The sequence below is a fragment of the Myotis brandtii genome, unplaced genomic scaffold (assembly GCF_000412655.1).
Source record: "Myotis brandtii unplaced genomic scaffold, ASM41265v1 scaffold806, whole genome shotgun sequence".
In the NCBI taxonomy this organism is placed as follows: Eukaryota; Metazoa; Chordata; class Mammalia; order Chiroptera; family Vespertilionidae; genus Myotis; species Myotis brandtii.
This window is the reverse complement of record NW_005371249.1, coordinates 885,645-893,325: the sequence shown is the minus strand read 5'-3', so window position 1 is coordinate 893,325 and position 7,681 is coordinate 885,645. Positions and strand designations below refer to the sequence as shown.

The following is a 7,681-nucleotide window of genomic DNA, read 5'->3' as shown; positions in this document are numbered from 1 at the left end:
CCCCCATTGGGGATCGAGCCCACAACCCCATCATATGCCCTGACCAGGAATCGAACCGTGACCTCCTGGTTGATAGGTCGATGCTCAACCACAGAGCCACACCAGCTGAGCTCATCAGTAATATTTATAAATGTCAGTCACTGCCTCTGCCTCTATGTTTAATCTAGCATTGCAGTGCTTAAATAGCATTGCAGTGTCCTTGAGTTATAGAGTTCTTTTTAAGCCCAAGCTATTTTATAGGAAGAATTGAAGAGACATAAAAAGTGTAAACCCCCAGCGGTATAGCATAGCTATGAATGCTGTAACTGGGAAGACACATCAGCTTGGCACTGCTATAGTCAATACAGAGCTAAGGCCTTGAACCAGTGGTTCTCTACCATGGCTCTGTATCGGATAATCTGGAGAGTTTTTTAAAAACAATTGATGCCCAAGAATTCTGATTAAATTGGGACCTGGGTAAGAATATTTTAAAAAACTCCTCCATATGATTCTAATGATTAGCCTAAGTTTTAGACCAATTTTGAAAGCAAAGAGGCAGGCCAGAAATATCTACGAACTTGGAAATATTACTGTAGTGACTCAAAGACTAATCTTTGTGCAGTATGGGAAGCACAGCTGAATTTTTTTCTTCCTGTGAATCACATCTAAAGAATCGTTGTTAAAATAGCCATCTTCAATAGTGAAGAATAGTAGTACGTTATTATAAAATTTAGAAAAGTGTAAATGCAGTTTTTGTGAAGACTGAGGCTAAATTAAAACAGTGATAAAACAGGTAATCAAGGCTGTCATCATTATTGATAAATTATGTTGATAGCATTTACACTCGAGATTATGTAATGAGAATGTCACTTTATCTCTGTGGTCTTCCTTCCCAAAACCCCATAACTCCATTATAACCTTGAGAAAAGCGGGTAAATCCCAATTGTGGGACATTCTATTAAATTACCTGATCAATACTCCTTAAAGCTGGCAAGGTCATCAAAAACAAAGTCTGAGCCCTAGCCAGTTTGGCTCAATGGGTGGAGTGTCGGTTCAATTCCTGTTAAGGGCGCATGCCCAGGTTGCGGGCTCGATCCCCAGTAGAGGGTGGGGTGGGGCGTGCAGGAGGTAACCAATCAATGATTCTCTGTTTCTCTCTCTCTCCCTCTCCCTTCCTCTCTGAAATCAATAAAAATATATTTAAAAATAAATAAAATAAAACTATATTAAAAGTAAAATAAATGGCATTCTTATGAAAACAAACAAACAAACAATGTCTGAGAAACTATCACAGCCAAGAGGAGCCTAAGGAGACCTGACAGCGAAATGTAATATAGTATCCTGTATGGGATCCTGGGACAGAAAAAAACCCCACAATAGGTAAAAATAAAGCAAGTGTGAATAAAGAATGGATTTTAGTTATTAATAATCAATAATGGTTCATTAATCTTAACAAATGTACCATACTAATGTAAGACATTACTAACATGGGGAAACTGGGTTTGGGGCACCTAGGAATTCTGTACTGTCTTCACAATTTTTCTGTAAACCTTAAACTGTTTTAACCCTCATAAGTAATTTACTGAAAACAATGCCTTGATAGTTAAGACACGTATGATTTCTAGCTAGCTTTATTTACTCACCCCATGACAGAGCATGGATATGTCAGGCCAAATTCAACACTCCTAATGGAAAATCAGGGTGGGTTTACACCACATTAAGAGTATAACAGTAACATTGTGTGTTTGTAATTTAGACTACATTTCAGTGTTACATACAGTTTCAACCCCTACAACCCCACCTTATACTCCCAAAAAAGAAAGAGAAGGTAAAACTGAAAGAAGAAAGGAAGGAAAGAGGAAAAGTGGAAGTAAAGAAAAGAGAAAGGCATAGTAGTTGGCACCTAAGCCTGTGTATAGGTTGGGGCAAAAGTAGGTTTAGAGTTGTTTGTATGGAAAAAATACAATAATTAATAAAAAATAATACAACAATAAACTTTCGCATACTCAATAACTGTAAACCTTTTGTATCACCCTGTATTTCTAAAGTTGTGATGATGTAACTAAACTATATTATAAATAAGTTGTAAAAGATACAACTTAGTATTGGTACATGATGTTGGAATATTTCACAATTAATGTTATAAGCAATGATATTAAATTCAGCTGTTACAACAAAAGTATTTGAGTTTATAGACAATAAGCAGTGGAAATAAATGTTGGATTTCAGTGGAAACAACTGAAATAGCCATTAGATTGTTTTGGATATCTGTGAAAGCAAATTTTGAAGACATGTTAGAAATGCTAACATTCCAATTGTATAGGGAATTACAAGTGACAAAAATGGACTGGGTTTTTTATAAATAGGGTAAATTGACTATTTTTTATATGTGATATTTTTGTTGTATATGAAATTAATGATCTGTACGGATGAGTGAGTCCTAGTCGTTTTATTTTGCAAAGTAGTGTAATATTGCTTGTTTTATATGCTATTTCTTGATAAAGTGTTTTGGTTTTTTTAACCTGTTTTTCCTTGATCAAGGGATGTATCTTGATCTCTAAAATAACCAGGCATGCTATTTACATGCAACAGATAAGCAAACCATTGTAAATCTTCATTGATTCCCTGAGAGGTAGTGTGTGTTTTTTTCCCCCTTTTAAAAATTTATTTATTTATTTATTTATTTTTCTGGCAGCCTTAATAATGTTTTCATAAAATATGATGGATTTATAAGTCTGTTTAACATGCCTTTCCCTTTTTGTCTTAGCGCTTTGCTTCTAAGTTGCAGATGCAGTGGTTGAACAATACGCTGTGTGGTGTGACAGGTAAATTTCCCAATTTACCTGCCGTAATAGTGTGCTGTGTAATGCCATTCAATCATCTCTGAATTTTACTTGCCTGATTAGTTGAGTGAAGCAGATTTTCAATTTAAATGTAACTTCATCTGCTTGATTAAAAATGTAACAGAACATTATCTGCTGCAAATAAATTTCAGTGGAAGAGATGATTTTGCCTGTTTAAAAATAACATCTGTTTATATTGGCTGGAAGCAGACGATTAATACTTCTCTAATTTCGAGGTTTACCAGTCCAGCTCACCTGTCTCTTTGCATGGATAGTTGAAATTGATGGCTGTCGAGTATAAACATTTACCTGTTGATGTTTAGTTGATGGATTTCTTTTTTAAGGATAATACAGAATCCCATCATTGGGCATTCATTTATTTGCTGCTCATCAAGATGATTGACAGTTTTGCCAACAACGTGGAAAAGGATCTTCCTTCATGATGCATACGAGAAAAATTTTACCTCTCAGTGATGAGTGCCTTACAAAATAACAGATTCTAGTCAGTTCTTTTTTATAGTTGATTTTTATTTGAAATCTGAGTTTAGAGTCCGTGAATATAAATTTAAGTCAAGTGTGTAGTAAATGAGGGTAGGTAGTACTCTCCTGCTGGCATCTTTCATCAAGTGATTATGTGTTTAGGCCACAAGGACAACGGCAGAGGAAGATAGGAAAACCAAAATGGTTATTTTTCTCCCCAGCGTTTAGCATAGTGTTAGGCATGTAGTAGACCACACAATAAATATTTATTGAATTTGAATTAAATATTAGACCCAAGGCATATTTGATATTCTACAAATGCAGCAAACTAGATTTAATTGGTTTAAATATGTAGTTAAAAATTGTAGCAAAGAGAGATTATAGAATACTAGTTTGTCTTTTTTTTTTTTTCTTAGTGAAAACTTCCCTTTAGGAGCTTATTAGAAGTATGTTTTTAAATGCAGAATTCTTCTATAAATGTCCTCTAGAAAAAAGAAAGTCATTGTTCACTGTTAACTTTCCTAACTGGTAAAGTTGAATTAAAAAAATAGATGTAAAAAATTTTTAACACTAGTGAAACAGCAATACAATCCAGTGGTTTTTAGTATATTTAGTATATAGTAAAACAGTATATATTTTTAAATATATTTTTATTGATTTCAGAGAGGAAGGGAGAGGGAGAGAGACGGAAACATCAATGATGAGAGAGAATCATTGATTGGCTGCCTCCTGCACGTCCCCTACCGGGGATCAAGCCCAAAACCCTGGCATGTGCCCTTGACCGGAATCAAACCCGGGACACATTGTTTGCAGGCTGACGCTATATCCACTGAGCCAAACCAGCTAGGGCTGGGTTTTTTTTGTGTGTTTTTTTAATTGGTACAGCTCCACAATCTCAAAAAATACTACCTTTAAAATTTTTTTGAATACTGTATTTATTTTGGTAGAGTATTCTGAACATGTCACTTATTTATAGAGGAATAATATTGCATTATTTTGATAACATTTTTTTTCATAGAACAAATTATTCACTTTAAGGTTACTGAATTGTTGTGTTATGAACCTGTTTCCAATTTATAACATTTAGGGGTTCTTGACCACATCTTATGTAATTTAAATAAAAACTTTATACTCTATATTTTTCAAGGAGATATTTCAGGAGATATGTAGCAAATACTTTTACTCAACTAATTAAGAAAATTAATCATTCTTTGCTTGCAAGCATATAGGGTAAATATTAATCTCCAGTTACTTTCGTCAGTTTGGACATTTTGGATGATTTGGCTGTTCTCTTTACACAAAATAAATATTTGGGGGTGCATCTTTTCAAATTTATCACTTTAATCTTTAGTATTTAGTGGAAAATTTTGCCATAGTGCTTTAGGAGAAAAACTCTAACTGTAAATTGTACGCATACTTAAATATAACCATAAGAACATACCATATATTTGGTATATTCTTCAATTATAATTTTGTAGTTTTATCATAACAAATGACTTTGTTCTTATTTAAATATTCAATTCAAATGTGAGATATGTAGGTTTTTAAAAAAATCAGATAAGCTCAACATAAGAAACTTAGAATATTTTATATTGTAGCTTTATTATTATTTTTTTTCTGTTTATGGTTTGTAAAGGTAGATGAGGTTTTTCTCCTGTATCATTTGTTCAGATGATATTTAATGAAAAAGAATGAACTCAGAAGAGCAGTCTATACCTAAAGAGGAAGATGCTACTACTTGAAATTGTATTAAGGTCTTTAGGGTCTTCAGAGACCTGCTAGTGCCACTGTGAATTGCTTTAATTTAAAACTTTGCCATATATCTTAAAAAGGGGATGAAATGATAAAGAATTTCCATAGTATCATTATTCATAATAGTTAAGATGGGGAAATAACCCAAATGATCATCAATCGATGAATGGATAAATAAAATGTAGTAAAGTAGTTATCCACAGGTTTGGTTTTCGCAGTTACAGTTATTCAGTCAACTACGGTCCAAAAATATTAAATGGAAAATTTCAGAAATAAACAACTGCTGTTCTGAGTAGCACTATGAAATTTTGTGCTGTCCCGCTCCATTCCACCTGGGATGTGAATCATACCTTTGTCCAACATATCTAGGCTGTATATACCACCGACCAGTTAGTCATTTAGTAGCCATCTCAGTTATTAGAGAGAGACTGAGAGAGACCACATTCATGTAACTTTTATTACAGTTTATTGTTATAATTGTTCTATTTTATTGCTAATCTCTTACTGTGCCTAATTTATAAATTAACTTTATTATTGGTATATATGTATAAGAAAAAAACATATATGTTTGGTACTATCTGCTGTTTCAGGCATTATATGGGGGCTTTGGAATGTATCCCCCATGGGTAAAGGGGGGAATATTGAGTATTCTTACAGTGGAATATTAGCCATAAAAAGGTATGAAGTACTGATATGTGCTACAGTATGCATAAACTTCCAAAACATGATGCTAAGTGCAAGAAGCTAGGCACAGAAGGCTACAGATTCTATGATTTCAGAGATGTGAAATATCCAAAAGAGATAAAACCATAGAGTGACCGGCGCCCCGCCTTAGTCTGGTACCCCTGCTCACCTGCTCCACCATACCACCACAACCAATGCCCGCCATGTTCCGCGCTCTGCCACCTACTGCTGACGCCTGCCATGTTCCGTGTGTGCCCCCTGGTGGCCATTGCACATCATAGTGACCGGTTGTTTGGTTGTTCCGCTGTTCAGTCTATTTGCATATTAGGGTCATATATATATATATATAATTTTTATTCATATGTTTTTACATATAATTTAAAGATCCATAGTTAGGTTGTAGAAATTGAAAAGATGGACAAAAACATAAGATAGCTTTGTGCAATATCAGGCTATCTTGAAATTGTGCAGTCATTTTTTGAGGTTTTAGTGTACTTGTTTCATTTTGAGATTGACAAGCTTTAAGGTAGATTGTAGATACTATGTTAAATTGTAGAAATCTATCCTGGTGGAAATATTTAGGAAAATAGTTTTATATTAAAATCAATGTAGATATTTATGAATTATAACATATTCTAATAAAAAATTATGTTGATTAAAAACCTATAGCATTTTTTGCATTAAAAACACCTTACACTCATACGTGGAATTTAATGAACAAACTGAACTACTACTAAGTAAAATAAACCTACTCATAGATAGCAGGCAGACAGCTCTGGTGGTAGTGGTGGGGGTCTGTTGAGGGGAGTAGAGGGATTAAGGAAAAAAAGAGAACTCATGGACATGGACAACAGTGTGGTGATGGGATGGGGGTGGAGGAATGGTGGAGGGCGTGGATGGAGGTGGAAGAGGGCATCGAGCGGATAAATAGTGATGGAAAAAAGAAAAGAAAAAACATTAACAAATCAACATTAACTTTGTAAATGTTCATGTAATCAAAATTAGGCATTTTTTAAATTTCATAAATAACAGTACAGTATGTTCCTTTTGAAATTGTGAGAACGTTCATTTTGTAACTTAGAGGAGAGAAAATAGATACTTGAATGTAAAATATTAGTTCAGTTTTCAAAATCAATCCACTGTAAAATATTGGTTGCTTTAGAGGCCAGGCATACTGAATTGCATGCTTTATTATTTGAAATGTGGTTTGTTTTAAACTGCTGGAGAAATCCCTTTTCTTCAGTTATATTTTAGAACTGCTCTAAGAATACATTGCTGGGTTGTTTAGTTTTTTAGAGCTTGGGTCCCCTAGATATTCTAAGCAACTTATTTTCACACCTCATTCTTTTATATTCAGTTGAACCATTAAAACATTGTCGCTATTCAAATTGTTTTGACCTATAAAAATATCAATTTTATATGGTTCAGCCCAATAATAATTTACTTTGGGTTACTGGCAAGTATGAGTACAATTTAAATACGAATAGTAAAATATTCATTGTAGTTTTCTGAGCACTTTATTTGCATTAACTCATTTTATTCTCCTAACAATCTAATGAATTGGTACTATTATCATCTCATTTATAGATGAGGGAAAAAGTATAAAGAGGTAGAGTACCTAAGTAAGTGAGAACTCTGGACTTCAACCCAGGCAGTTTTGCTCCAGAGCCCACACACTTAACCACAATACTATGTTGGCTGATACTCTTGACCTGGACCCCTCTTCACTCTCTGGTAGTTTTATAAATTCAAGCCTAATTCTTTCTTTTGCCTCGAGAGCTTCTTTCATACCCAATGTAAGTTAGGTGTTAGGTTTTTATTGCATTGTATCCTATCTAATAAAAGAGAAACATGGTAATTAGCCGTACATCCGCTACCCTTCCCATTGGCTAATCAGGGCGATATGCAAATTAACTGCCAGCCAAGATGGCGGCCGGCAGCCA

General features: G+C 34.2%; 1 protein-coding gene across 2 annotated transcripts in view; it reads left to right on the top strand.

The window, feature by feature from the left end:
* The window catches only part of ZCCHC7 (zinc finger, CCHC domain containing 7), a 198,287-nt gene that overhangs the window by 45,137 nt on the left and 145,469 nt on the right, over positions 1-7,681 (top strand). The gene's annotated exons all lie outside the window — the stretch shown is intronic.